Source organism: Ambystoma mexicanum, chromosome 4p, assembly GCF_040938575.1.
Source record: "Ambystoma mexicanum isolate Mex_15411 chromosome 4p, UKY_AmexF1_1, whole genome shotgun sequence".
Lineage (NCBI taxonomy): Eukaryota > Metazoa > Chordata > Amphibia > Caudata > Ambystomatidae > Ambystoma > Ambystoma mexicanum.
Genome location: NC_090927.1, coordinates 584,648,596 through 584,663,160, shown reverse-complemented (window position 1 = coordinate 584,663,160; position 14,565 = coordinate 584,648,596). Strand labels below are relative to the sequence as shown.

At 47.1% G+C, this 14,565-nt stretch overlaps 1 protein-coding gene across 1 annotated transcript in view; it reads right to left on the bottom strand.

Annotated features, from left to right (window-relative positions):
* Nucleotides 1-14,565, bottom strand: part of LRRC1 (leucine rich repeat containing 1) — a 694,627-nt gene that overhangs the window by 579,250 nt on the left and 100,812 nt on the right. The gene's annotated exons all lie outside the window — the stretch shown is intronic.

The window sequence follows — 14,565 nt, the reverse complement described above, 5'->3', positions numbered from 1 at the left end:
TGTGTGTGAGGTCAATCAGTATGCAAATTAGGCAAATTTGCATTTTGTTGCAAAGAAATGGCACACGCCAGAATACCATAGCCTCCGCAGGGACGAGCCAGTCAATTGGAGATAAAAAAAAATTATTTGTACAGAAAAGTATCAATAAGTTATAAGCCAAAATCTAAGTAATCAACCATTGGTCCCATCATGATAAAAATGGCATCGATTGATTCGTGCCAGTGAGGAATCTTGTGAGAAAATGTGTCAAATGGGTATATGTGTGGAATTCATTATCTTAGAATGTGGCAATACTTAATGCAATAAATCCCAGAGATTACATCTCATTAAATGGGAGGGAAATTGTGTGTGGAAGTTACTACCATCAGAATGTCTCTCTCATTAATATGCCCCATGACTGCAGTGGGGGGAGGGGGGCAGAAGTCTAGTGAGATGTCACTTTTAGAACACTGTCCAATCACATGCATTGACCAACTGAATAGGGGAAAATACACACCTCAGAAAGGTGGGGTTACTGTTCAATATAAGATTCAACACACTCACTGGACAGACGCAGACAAACTCGCTCACTCATTGAATGATGGAGAGAAAGAAGAATTGATAAAAGGAATGAGAAATAGTACATTGTTCTCCTTTTATACCCATTGATGGATTATTAGCAGAGACTGTAAGTGAAGCCTAGCAGGAGTTAAAGCCCCAGGCCTTCTTCATTCGAAGAGACAGCAGATAGGCTGTGGAGGAAAGCTGCTCCCATTTTGCGGACTGATGCCGACCAGTTCCTAGAGGGGGGACAATTGAACGATTCCTTAGGAGGGTGCCTACCAGTCTGTGATAAAGCCAAAAAAAATTGACATGAGAGTATAATCAAAGGGCGAAACAATCCTGAGGGGAATTATACTATATAGGAAATTAGAGTAAATCCTGCCCCTTTTATTTCGAAGTACTGAGGGGTGGGGTTTAGAAACTGACTACATCCTGGGAAATAAGTAAATATGTCATAAGCACGTGTGCTAATGGAATTATAGATAAACAAAATAGTACCTATGGTCTGTATATAATGAGATCCCCCGACTCCTTCTCTGCTCTTCTGTGCTTGCACAATGAACAAAGGACACATCACGGTGTGCATATAAAAAAATAAATAAAGTAAAGTCACTTCCTGGACACCCCATCGAATAGAATGCTGCTGTTAAAGCCAAGTGTTCCAGACCAATGGGAGAGGGTGATTGCTACTCATCCCCTCGCTGTTTAAGTTTCTATTGAAGGGGCACCGAATTTTAGAGCATGCTATTGGGCATTAATCCTACAGCACATGGTTTGCCCAGCTACTTAAAGATTGCAGCACAGTCTGGATAATGAAGAGAAAGAACTGCATTGACGCCTGGAAATGCTTGGAGGGTGGGAGAGGGAGCTCAGGAAGCCCCTTACCCCTGTGCATACTGGCATTCATATGTGCTGGAAGGCTACTGTGCAAGAAGAACAGGTTTCCCTTCTTACCGTTGCGCCCCAGAGTTGTAGCATATTGAGACGTACAAGGGTTGAGAGCAAGGAGGGGGGGGGTGATTGGACTACTTGGACGGGGTGGGGGTGGAATCATAGATGATTGGTAAGTGGGGGACAGGGTTATAACGTACAAGGATTTCAAGAATGTCCATCCTTTGGTTTAACTGAAATGTTTAGAGTTTGCCACATTGATAGCTGGAGTAAGGGAGGCCTGGGGTGGGTTCCCCGAGAAACCATACATCAATGAGATGAAAGCAGCCCTCTTACATCTAGTGGAAGGGGTGGGGGGGTACGTCTCAGAATTGTATGCAGCAAATGGGGATGAATGTGATAATACAGCTGTAGAGCTCAGATTTAAATGGGAAACTGACACGGATGAGCAATTCTCAGATAGTGAGTGGACTAGGCTACTTAAACACACAAAGCGGGTTTCCAGAAATGTCAAATTCAAATGGATACAATACAAAATAGTGCGACGGGCATACATCACCCTAGTGAGAGTCGCTTACATGGCGGTTGGAGCGGACCAGACTTGGGGACCATTGACTGTTTTGCTTTTCTTGTTGTTGCACTTGGAACTGATTCTTTTGGACAAAGCGGTAGCATATGCTCGGTTTCTATATCCAGATGTTCAATGTATGACGTTTGTTATGAAAACCAAAAATACAATGGTTTTAAAAAAAAGTTTTCTATTGAAAGTGAGACGGATACGCTTTTACATGATAATTAAATAGAAACATCATGGAAGGGAATCTTTCTTTTTGTACAATCCATTTGAATACCTAGGTCTAGTAGTCTGGTGCAATGGAGTCTAAAACGGAAACCCTGACCTGCCTTTTGAGTAAGGGGGGGGGTGGGATGTTATATATTTTGAATAAATGTAAAGTAGCAAGAACTGGATAAGCAGGGATACTTTGACTGTCAAAGATCAGCAACTAAGATGCTGATGGTTCCAACGGCAGTTCAAAGCAGCGTTCTGCGAAGTGCAGATCATGAGGGCCACCAGGGTAAGTTCGACGATAAAGATGCTAGTGAAAGGGTGTGTGGTTTGAGTCGGGCAGCTCCAGTGAAGCATCAAAGTTCACAGTTCAAATGATCCCCCAAGGTCTATTTGACTCTTGAAAATCAGCAACAAAAATGCTGGCGGTTCGAAAGGCTGGAAGTACAACGATAAGCTTCAAGTTCAAGCCAGACCAACGAAACACTCAGCTGGGGCAGTGCGACAGCATGCCGGTTCAAAAAGAACAATGGTTCATAGATCAGACGAGTGCCAAAGACAGCACTACAGGGTTCTTCTGGTTCAATTAGGTTGAATGGGCTTTAATCACGGTTCAACAGCGAAAACACACGGCTTCTGTTGTCCTGACTCTGGAGCTACGGTCCAAGGGACGAGATGGGTCCTTGATTTCTAGCTTACAAACATGGGGGAGGCTGGCAGGTGTTCTGGTACAACTGCAGGTGTCCTTCAAAATGGTGGGGTCTTGGGTATCATTGTGACTGCCAGGGAGGCAGGTCTTGCTCCAGCAGCAGGTCACTCACAATGTGCCCTCGGGATGGGTAGAGGGCAGAGCTCTCTCTGCATTGGACACTGTCTTCGCCTCTGGCAGAGGGCTTTGGAAAGGAGAGTTTCCCTACCAGAGGTTCAATTAATTCTTCTTGAACTTTTGAAGCCCAGAGTTGAATAAAGGACTAAGAGACCCCTTCTTTTAAAGGCAAAATTCTACAGGTGATTGAACAAAAAAGCAAGCCTGCTTTAGGGGTCCAATCCCTGCCCTTGGAATAAAATGGACTTTACCTTCCGAAATCACACCCAAAGTGCTTTGTGCTACAGGAAGTGGAGGGGACAGGAAGGAAAGAGGGAGGGAGTAAAGCTGGTGGAAACTTCCTCCAGCTATAAGGAATTCCCTCAGTCTACACTAACCCTTCCCTTCTCTATAGAATCAAAGGCCCTTTTAGTATGCAGCACCCCAGTGAGGCTATTCCTTTTGCGAGTGGGTGTGCCCTTTGATTCCGGTTTCCCAGACTGCTTCCTTTGGAGTGGCTACTCCTCACCGATTTAGTGAGAAGGGGAAGAGTCAACAGCTACCTCTTTTATAACCGTGTAAAAGTGGTAGGCTAGAAGGGGGCAGATAGCTAGTTTGTACAAATACTAGCTGATGCAGGTCACACATTGATTACAAGATGATTTTATGGTAATTCAGTTTAATCATAGATTCAGACATATATATACAAGCTGTAGGTTCGTACAGAAAGAAAAGACAATAGTTGAACCTTTAAAAACTCACATGTAAGCCCACATTGGGTTTACAGAAGACATTTGCAAACTGTTTTAGACATCACAGGTCACTGAGTGAGGGTTAGTAGTACAAGTACATCTTGTACTACTAACCCTCAGTGAGTTTTTAAAGGTTCAACTATTGTCTTTTCTTTCTGTATGAACGTACAGCTTTTATATACATGTCTGAATCTATGATTAAACTGCATCACCATAAAATCATCTTGTAATCAATGTGTGACCTGCATCAGCTAGTATTTGTACAAACTAGCTATCTGCCCCCTTCTAGCCTGGATGGATGAATGGGGACAAAATGGTGTGTCACTAAATTTGGGGGGACAAACACCCTTGCCCCCCCCCCCCTAAAATTACACCCATGCTACCAATGTGGAAGTGCTGCGGTGCTGACAGCATGATGACAGCGCCGACGCAGGGCCCTGGGCCAGCCAGGGTGAAGTACTGAGTTGTGCAGGTCATCTGGCCCCAAACCCGCTTTTCTGTGCTTACCTGCAATCATCAGTTATGTAATGAGACAGCGTGAGCCTTTAAGGGCAACCCAGCCAGGCTCGTTGTGAAATTACATAATTGATGATTGCGACGCCCCCGTCCCCTGCCAAAAGATGGGGGGGGGGTGGCAAAAAGCCATGCCACAATAGTTGGGGGCGGGTGGGGGGGTTACAAAACCCCCTGTCCACCCCTATAATTACGCCCATGGGTGCGGTTGTCTTCCGTGCTTGGTTTCAGGGTTGTTCGCACGGTTACATTGACTTTCTTAGTCGCAACGTGCTTAGGCGGTTTCCCAAATTGCTTATCTGTGAAAACAGCTGAAATTCTGCACTATACCAAGATTAGAAGGTACATGTCGCTCGCCTCACACAGCCATGACGAATATTGGCCCCGGCTGCAAGAAGAGCCCATGACGACAGGATGGACTTATGCATAGCACAGGTTCAGCGAGCACTAACTAGGCTTTAAAACGATTCACTCATTCTTTTAAAATGGAATGTGCAAAAGCATCGCTCACCCGAGGGTTCGTAGCGCTATATACACATTCTAAATTATTATTATTAATAAAAATTGCCTCTTGGGTGATTTGTAAATAAAGGAAAACAAAAACTCCAAGAAACGCACACCATCTCGCAATTAAAGTAGCAGTTCACTTCAATCCGTGGCAGGGGCACAGCACGCGTACAGCTCCCTCCCACCTCCGCTCACCAATGAATAGAATGCCGCGTGCATACATCCAAACATGCCACAAATTATGCCTTTTTGCGGCCCCCTGTACAGCGAAGTAGTTCAACTGTAAGCAGGTATTTGAAAGAGGTTGAGACCTGAAATACTTCACCCCTAAACTTCAGACTCTCCAGCACGCTGCGCCCAGCAGGTTTCTAAAAATAAAACCCAGAGATCAAATCAGCAATACAGTAAATGGGCAATGCTTGGCTCAGCACCGAGAAACGTGCACGTGCTTTCGCTAACCTCAATGTTTAAGAATTGGAAAGGTGGCCGCGTTTTTCTGATCGTTGGTCCCTTCATTCCAAAAACTGTGAGGGATGACAAATTCCACACCTGGATGAAATAGCGAATGATAGCGGGCATCACACCTTGACACAATTGCAAGGACAGCAATGCCAACTAAATAATGCACTAACAACTTCAGCCCTCCGCATACACCTCTCAAACTCTAACACACACAACCACAAGCCTAAATACAGCAATTCGCACAAACTTCACAACATTGCAACAACAAAACAAACCACACAGACTTGAACAGCATACGACGACTGCAGACCGTAAAACACCTCAAGCCCAGCCAACGGACGGACCCACCGGGCTAAGGCTGCCAACAGCACATCACTGCTCTCTTGCACTTTTCCAGCTTATTCCCACTAACCCCCTGCCCCCCGCTTTCTCCCTTTTCAGAGCCGCCAGAGCGCCAGGGGACCACTCCGGTGGTGATAGTGCGTGGTACAAATATCCTCTAACATTAACATAACACATGTTGCTCTGCTGCAAATGGCCAGGTGGGCCGTGGCTTGTGGTTACCTTCTTTCGGTGGCAGCTGCCCAGTCCACCCTGATAGTCTTTAGAATTATTTTGCAGATTCCTTAAGCAGGCCAGCTAAACAAGGATGTATTCCTTGTAAAAACGTTCTTGCGTAGTCGGTGTCCTTTCAAGTTTAACATTTCGACAGCATTTCGCCTTAGCAGCAAGATGCTTTAACACGTGTAAAGTCACTACAACAGTGCAACTACAGCTTATGCCTGCCACTGACCCGAGTTATCCGCCTGGAAGTGCCATAGTGCAGGGGAGTGCTGCCAGCATGCAGGGGTCATAAATGCTAAACCTAACTCCCCCCTCCCCCCCACCGCCCTCTCTTTATATACATATAGCATGCACAAAAAATGAGGGACCCATAAACCGGTAAGGTGGAAACATTAGGCTGTACGGCTTTATTACAATATCAGATACTCAAAGACAAACGAGATAACAAATAAAAAAAACAAGAAATGGTAAAAGCATTTTGGGGAACATGGGATCAGGCGAGTGCGAACCCTGCTTCATCGTAGGGCCAACTCGAGGCTGATCCCTGGCGCCCTTCATAAAGCTCACCACTTTCTTTACCCCGGGTTGAGCCGTGACATTCGTGGGCTATCCTTGGTGCAACGTTGAAAGGCAAAATTGTGGAGGGCTTGCTCCGTCTTCTCCAGATACAGGCCTAGAGTGGCCCGAGAGCAGAAAGACACCTCTTTTTTTGTATGCCGAGTGACCGGAGGCCACCACCCGTCCAGTTGGTGGCCGTCCTTTTGTCTTTTGTTGCAAGGGGCTGAGCCCCCAGCTTGCCAGCTAAGTGTTAGCTACCCCTGCCACCTCCTATGGGACTGGGCGCTGGGTAGTCTGATTGCCTACGTTTGCTGCTTGTACTTCACCTCCCTGCACACGTTGGTGCCATGGAAAACGTGCCTTTTGGCTGTCCATCCCTTTTCCTTTCATGAAGAAAGGAGGCCCTTCCTGCATTCATTCCCTCCCCCCAGCTTATGCGTTGGGCCTTCTACCTCCGGGTCCCAGTGTAAATGGCAGCAGGCACCCAGATGGATCCTCATTAGCAATGCATGCAAAGGTGAGGAATACAAGGACTGAACAAGTGGCCAGTTTAAGGGGCAAGCAACGTGATGCGTTTAGTTTGGACCATCAATCAAAAACCACAGGCTAATTCTACACCAAAAGCTGGCAGCTCCTTTAAGAAAATAACCATGTGAAGGAACGTGTGCAAACCTGTCGCATATATGGTATTACCGAAATCTACCTTTTACAATTGACCTTTTGCACAATTCACCTAATTATAGTGGTCCTAATTGACCTTCTGCACAATTGACTTTTATATTATTTTATATATGTATTGGGTTGGTTTTGGATTATAAATATAAAGGGAATTGGATGGGAGGTTGCAGGGGGTTCCCCCCCCACCCCCATATATGTCCTAATTGACCTAAATTAGGTCAATTCTCGCGAGGACAATTGCGAAAAGGTCAATTAGTATACAACCGCATATATTGCTTCAGAACCATGTGCCTACATTATAGGTCCACTCCAAAGTACATCGTGCTTTTGCAGGTGCATCAAACCGGGAGCTGCAAGTGTCTGGTGTTTTTCACCAATGACATTGCTCAACTATTCTTAGGACGGTTGCTATTACTTCTGTGGGTTGCTTGGACATTATGTTCAGTTCTGCATGCCCAGTCATTCCATTTACATTCTACGGTGGCGAACCCAAAGGGTCTGAAATGTCTCCATGGCTACGAAACCACCAACACTCCTCCTAGACATCTCCCAGCATCCTGCTTAGTGCTTCACTGACATTGTGCAGATACTCATTCATCTTCACACAGCAGGGCTCGAAATTCAGTGGAGCTGGGAGCTATTTAGCTCTTGCTTGCAGCATAAAAGAGCCTGGTTAGCTTGGCACCAACAGTTACCAGGAGCTACATTTGGCCCTTCAAACCAACGGATGCCAAAAAAATATACCTATGTGGCATTAACTTAGTGCCTTTGAGAATAACTATATACTACCATTAGGACACATCTATGACATTTAAAGCATAAAAATTCAAGATAATGGATAAAATGTATACTTTGCATTTTATGTGGCGTTCGATTTGCAGAACACTTTGTACTAGGTCCTCGTACCCTAGCAGTTGCTCCTGCTCATCGATTAATGGCGGATATCCGGGAGCTGCTTTCTGCCCGTTTATCCACTCTTAATTTCGAAACCTGCACAGACAGTCACATTTAACTACATCACACGAAACATCCATCTAATATTCAAATGGATGACAGAGAACAGGCTACAACTAAATGGGGACAACGTGGAACAAAAAACATTCAAGAATTGCTGACCAGAGGGGGCGTGGCTTGGAGCACGCTCATTTAGTAGCCTCTGTGCTGTGCCCGCTGAAAATGCCCAGAAGCACTGGTCCATGACTCATCCTGGAGCTGATGTAGCTGGCACAGTGTCGGAAGATCCAGGGAGGCAACAGGAGAGGCCCCGAGCGGGAAGACAAAGTGGCACCCTGTCACTTTGAAGAAGGGGAGCGTGATCGCCTTGCAACCTGGCTGGTGTTCTAACTAGGTCAGAAAACCTCTATGCCCCCCAACCAACCCCCCCACTCGGTCATCAGCTGAAATAGAGTCCTCGCTCCAACCTTGAGTGCTGCATTGAGCCGCAGCAGTGAGTCAAGGAAAGGTGGATGTAAGCAGCGTGCGGCTCTATGAACAGAGGCGCCGAAGTACCAGCAAACAAGAAGTGCCGGCAAAGTGTGCCACAGGCCCCGTGCTGCACGAAGTGCGGCACGATGGAGGGCCTGGGGAGTTAGGCGCGGGGTGGGAGAGACAACCGGCGGGAAAACAAAAGGGAGGGGCAGCCAGAGCGGCGCCCCCACCCTCGGCGTTCCCAAGGAAACCCAAAACAGGAAAGACCAGGAGTGAAAGGAACAGCGGGGGAGGACAGGAAGGAGCGCCGGCCCCCAATCAGCACAACAAAAGGGAAAAGGGGTATAAGTAACACAAGAAAGCGGGGCCAAGTCACAACCAGGTTAGGAGCTCACCTCACTCGGGTAAGCTCCCAGGGCCTGGAAAAGGGGGACAAGGATACGTTTTGCCTCTGCGGGCTTAGGTGTAGTCCGTGTCTTCGGTTCCCCAGTCAATTTCGCCTCTGCGGGCTTAAGTGTCGGGAAGAACAAAGGACGAGGAGGAGCGGAAGAAGGAAGACCCACCTCGACTTGGCGGCGCATCCATCGGCGAAGAGCGGGACCCCGGAAGGCGAGAAGCGGAACCGACGGCTTCGTACCTGGGAATCCGGAGCTGCAACCAGTCGGAGGTACGGAAGAAGACCGCTGCAGCAGAGGGAAGAACAGGCAGCGTAACCAGCGGAAGAAGCGGGAGAAGCCGGGCAACACGTCGCCAAGTAGGAGAGCCGGAGAGCTCAAGCAGGCGCCTACTACACCCGCGGAGGTCACGGAAGAAAACGTCTCGCCTAGGGGGCGGGGCGAAGGACACGCCGTATAAACTTTAAAGCGGCAGTACATACTGCCAGTCTCGGTGGAATAGTCAGTAAGTGTTGAGACTGGTACCTGGAAGCTCGGGGGTTCGCGCCAACCCTCCAAAATTCGGAAAGTGTTAAAAAAAAAAAAAAGAAAAAAAAAATATAACTTTGGGTAAACAAACAACACGTGCTGGAACAACGGCCGGGAGAGCGGGCTCGTGGGGCACCGTTGCCCAGGATACAAGTAACACCGGAACAAAAGGAAAAGAATAAGCTGGAACAAACGGTCGGAACAGGCAACACCGGAAGCCAGACAAACAGTGAAACTATAAAGGAGGAACAAGCAACTAAGGGAAAGTCTACAAAATAAAGCCAGTAGAGGCAAAAAGTTGGGAATGATGGAAGAAAAAATAAGAAGAGCACAGGAATTCAGCGCATGGGCCAAAAAAGCGGAAAAAGACTATGGGGCCAAATGGGTCCTGGAGGTGATGCAAAAGGAAGAAAGGGCTAGGGCAATGTCGCCCCTGCTGCTGGAGGATTCCACGGACAGCGACGAGGAAGCCGCGGTACCCCAAGGACAGAAGAGGGCAAGAAGAGTGGCGGAAGAGTCGCAAGAGCCAGAGAGGCCTAAGAAAAAGCAGAAAAACAAAACAAGGTATCGTAAAATTAAATAACAACATTAACAAAATGATTAAAGTATTAAATGCGAATGTCAAATGCATAAGGGCTCAGGGTATGTCGCCCAGAGCCAAAAAGGGAAAGAAAAGAGAGCAAGATAACACGGGATCAGAATGGGAAAGTAGTGATGATGAAGAGAGACCACCTGCGAGCCTGGGTGAAAAAGAAAGGGGTAATAGGTAATGGAAGAAATACAGAGGACAGGGCAGGTGGGGGTATGGGGGCAGGGGCCAACAGACAGCGGGGCTAACATCCCTACACCGGGGCTACCCCAAAGCCCAAACCCTATAGCAACGTCAGCGCTTGCCGTAGTAACAGTAACTGAGCCAGCCACAAATATGACAAAGTATGGGAGACCCACGATAGGCAAAGATGCACAGGGGCGGTCATTGAAAGCGCAAGCCTGGCATATTAGCGACAAAGTTAAAGAAAAAATATGGAGAAAAGAGTTGATAGACATATTCACCTTGCTAGACGTACAGAAAAGGGGCCATGATGTAGCAAAAGAGGACATAAAGGAGGACGAAAAAGGTTTATGAAAAGATCAGCAGTAATAAGGAACTTTGACAATTGGACAGCAGCATTCCAGATAATGTCGTCCATCATTTTGCAGAAATTCCCCGAGGACGGCCCATCGTTAGTCACCTATCAGCAGAGTGTACTGAAAGTTTACAAAGCATTTGGGGGTGATGCATGGAAAGAGTATGATCATGAGTTTAGGAAAGAGATGGATTGTTTCCCGGATATTGGGTGGGACGAAGAGAATTACAATCTGTACATCTTTAATGTATTAAAAGAGAAATGGGACAGCAGGGAACAGTCAAATACAGGCAGCTATTACAGAAGACAGTATGGGTACAACGATTATAGGAGCGATTACAGATACAGCAACAGGAGGTTCGATAGTAGTCGCGACAGGGCCAGCGAGCAGAATTTTCAGAGCAGGCAGTACGAGGCACAGAGAAGTTGGCAGAGCAACATACCACCAACAGCACAAGGGGGTGGCAAGGGAGATAATGGGGGTCCAAGAGCACAGCCGGGACAATGCAGAAATTTCGAGAAAGGGGTGCCATGCAGCTGGGGGAAAAATGCAAATTCAATCACAGATGCGAGAATTGTGGGGGGGAGCATATTACCACTAAATGCACGAGGACAGCATACAATAAGTACAGGGGGTCAGAGAAGCGGAACTAAAAGGGTAGGCGAGAAAGGGGTCACTCCAGTGAAGATAGAAAAAAAAATGGAGAAATGGCTACGGGTGTTTCCAGATCAAGAAATGGCAGAAACGATCAGGCAAGGGTTTCAAGAAGGTTTTAAGATCCCGTTTGACGGGCACGGTTCTACGAACATGCCCAAAAATCTGAAATCAGCATTAGCAAACAAAGATTTGGTAACCAAGAAAATCAGCAAAGAAATCGAGCTAGGGAGGATCAGAGGCCCTTACATTTCCCCCCCATTCAAAGAGTACATATGTTCACCACTAGGATTAGTTCCAAAAAAGGAGGCAGGTGAATTTAGGCTGATTCACCACCTATCTTACCCAACAGGGGCCTCAGTTAATGACGGTATCAACAAGGAGGCAGTGTCAGTCAGTTACTCAGATTTCATAGAAGCCGTACACATAGTCAGAGAAGCAGGAAAGGGAGCATGGATGGCAAAAGAAGACAAAGTCGGCTTTCCGCCTATTACCAGTGAGAGAAGAGTCTCAGAGGTGGCTATGCATGCAGTGGGAAGGCAAATACTTTGTGGACAGGTGCCTCCCGATGGGTTGCGCCATTTCATGTGCATATTTCGAGAAAGTAAGCTCATTTATGCAATGGGCACTTACAAAAGAATGTGAGGGGGCGCAGGTAGTACATTACCTGGATGACTTTTTATTTGTGGGGCCACATGGTTCCAAACAATGTCAAAATACTCTGCAGAAATTCGTAACATTGGCGAAAGAGTGGGGTTTCCCATTAGCAGAAGAAAAAACTATGGGCCCAACACAAACAATACAATTCCTAGGCATCGAAATAGACTCACGAATGGGGGAATGCAGGATCCCAGAAGAAAAGGTAGCAGACTTATTAAGTAAAATCAAAGACTTAAAAGGGAGAAACAAGGCTACCGTAAAGGAGCTACAATCACTGGCAGGAAAACTAAACTTTGCAGGAAGAATCATACCGCAAGGTAAGATATTCCAGAGAAGGGTAGAACAGAGGACAAGAGGGGCCAAAGAAGGACACCATAGGGTAAGAATTGGGGAAGGAATAAAAAGGGACTTGGGGGTATGGGCAGAATTCTTAAAGTCCTTCAATGGCTCAGTAATCTGGCGCACACCTATAAACGAAGAAAGCGAAAGGGTATTGTTCACAGATGCAGCTGGGGGGGTTCGGCTTCGGCGCAATTCTAGATACAGAATGGTGTGCGGAAGAATGGCCAGAAGCATGGCAAAAAGCAACATGGACTAGTAATATTACATTGTTGGAAATATTCCCAATATGGGTAGCGCTATGCGCATGGGAAAAGGAGCTGAGCTGCAAAGAATTAAAGGTATGGTCGGATAACATGGCAGTAGTACATGTCATAAATAACGGGAGCGCCTCATGCCCACTGGTGCTGGAAATAATGAGGGCTATAACCCTGAGTTGTCTTACGAATAATGTCAGCTTAAAGACAAGACATATCTCAGGTGAAGCAAATGTGGTCGCTGACACCTTATCTCGCTTTCAGTGGGCCAGGTTCAGAGAATTGCGCCCGGATGCAAGAAGGACAAAAACGCCCACGCCAAAGAAGGCATGGGTACCTCTGGAAGAATGGGAGGAAGCACGGTCAACTACAAGGTTGGCTCAGAAGAGGAGGAGGAACCACAGGAGCAGACATTCGAAAAGTTGGCCAGAAACGCCATAACATACAGAACTGGTGAGCAATACAAAAAGCATGTGAATAATGTGTTAAGAGAAACGGGAGCAAAAAAGGTCGGGGACATCACAGTGGCAATGTTATGTAAATTTGTGGGGAGCGATTTTTCGCAAGGAAAGAGGAAAAGTTGGGCGGCAGCACATCTGGCGGCAATATCATACAATACAAAGGTGGCCGGGATAGCAGACCCGACAACAAATTCACGAATAAAATACGCAATGAAGGGGTGGGCAAGGTTAAAAGGAAAGATACCCGACAGCAGGAGGCCCTTGAATTTTGCAAAGATGACTATAATGTTGAAACTCCTGCATAGCACATGTAACAGCAGCTACGAGATCAAACTGTTTAGGGCAGCATTTGCATTAGCATATTATGGGGCACTAAGGGTCGGAGAGCTAGTAGCGCGTAACACAACGGCAGGGGATGGCTTAGCAAAAAGCGACATCTGCATAAGGGCCGAAGGAATGGCAATACTACTAAGGAAGTCTAAAACAGCAAGAGGGGAGGGGGCGGACAATAGAGCTAAATTGTATCAAGGAAAGAGAGCATTGCCCGAGGTGCATCACAAAACAATTTCTCAAGGTGCGCCCGGAAGTAGGGGGCCAACTATTGATACATAGGAACGGCAGTGCCCTCAGCAGATATCAATTCCAGGCAGTACTAAAGAAAACTATAGCAAAGGCGGGGTGGGACAAGGCAGAGTTCGGGACCCACTCCTTCAGAATAGGTGCAGCCACATCGGCATGGGCAGGTGGCCTGGGGGCAGAGGGAGTAAAGAGAATTGGGGGATGGAAATCACAATGTTTCAAAAGATATGTGCGAGAAAACATGATATGATTCATTTCCCATTTCCATGCAGAAATAACACCCTACAAGTCAGCATGGATAGTCGGCCATTCATTCGTGACAAGAGCAGACAGGTGGATCGAGGACTACAGAGAGGGTTTGCATTTCAAACGGACAATAACTTCATGGTGGGGCCTCCCAGGGATGCATTGGGAGGACATCCACGACAGGCTGTCAGATCTGATTGGTTTCAGGGACCCTCCCGAGTATTTGGTCATCCACCTGGGGGGGGGAACGACTTGGTCAGAACGAATCGGGGCGAGCTAATGCGCAACATGTGTGAATCACTGAGGGCGATAGCTCACTGCTGGGGTAAAACGAAAATCTTTATGTCAGAGATTATAACCCGCAGAATCTGGTACGGGGCTCACAAGAGGCAGGCTATTGAGACGGCACAGAAAAAACTGAACAAAGCAGTAGAGAAGTACTGCAGGAGCACAGGACTCCATTTTATAAGACATGGGCTATCACAGAACGACCCCGACTGGTTCCACCAGGATGGGGTACACCTGTCCAACAAGGGCTGGGGGAGATTTTCGGACAACATCTTTCAAGCATTAGCGGTACAGGGTTGCAAATAGGGTGGCGGTAGGGTCACTGTTTTGGGGGGACCTGAGCGGTGCAGACAAGCAACCCCTCAGGTGTGGCGGCACGTGTCCAGGAAAGGATGCCACAGGGCAACGAAATGGAGTCTAAAGGAAGGTGGGCATCCCAACCCCTGGACACGAGGTGCCCAAAAAGCGTTGGTTATTGTACAGTTGTCCTAACCAGTGTGTAGCGTTAATTTTGTATATAATAAAAAAGGCCTACGGCCACC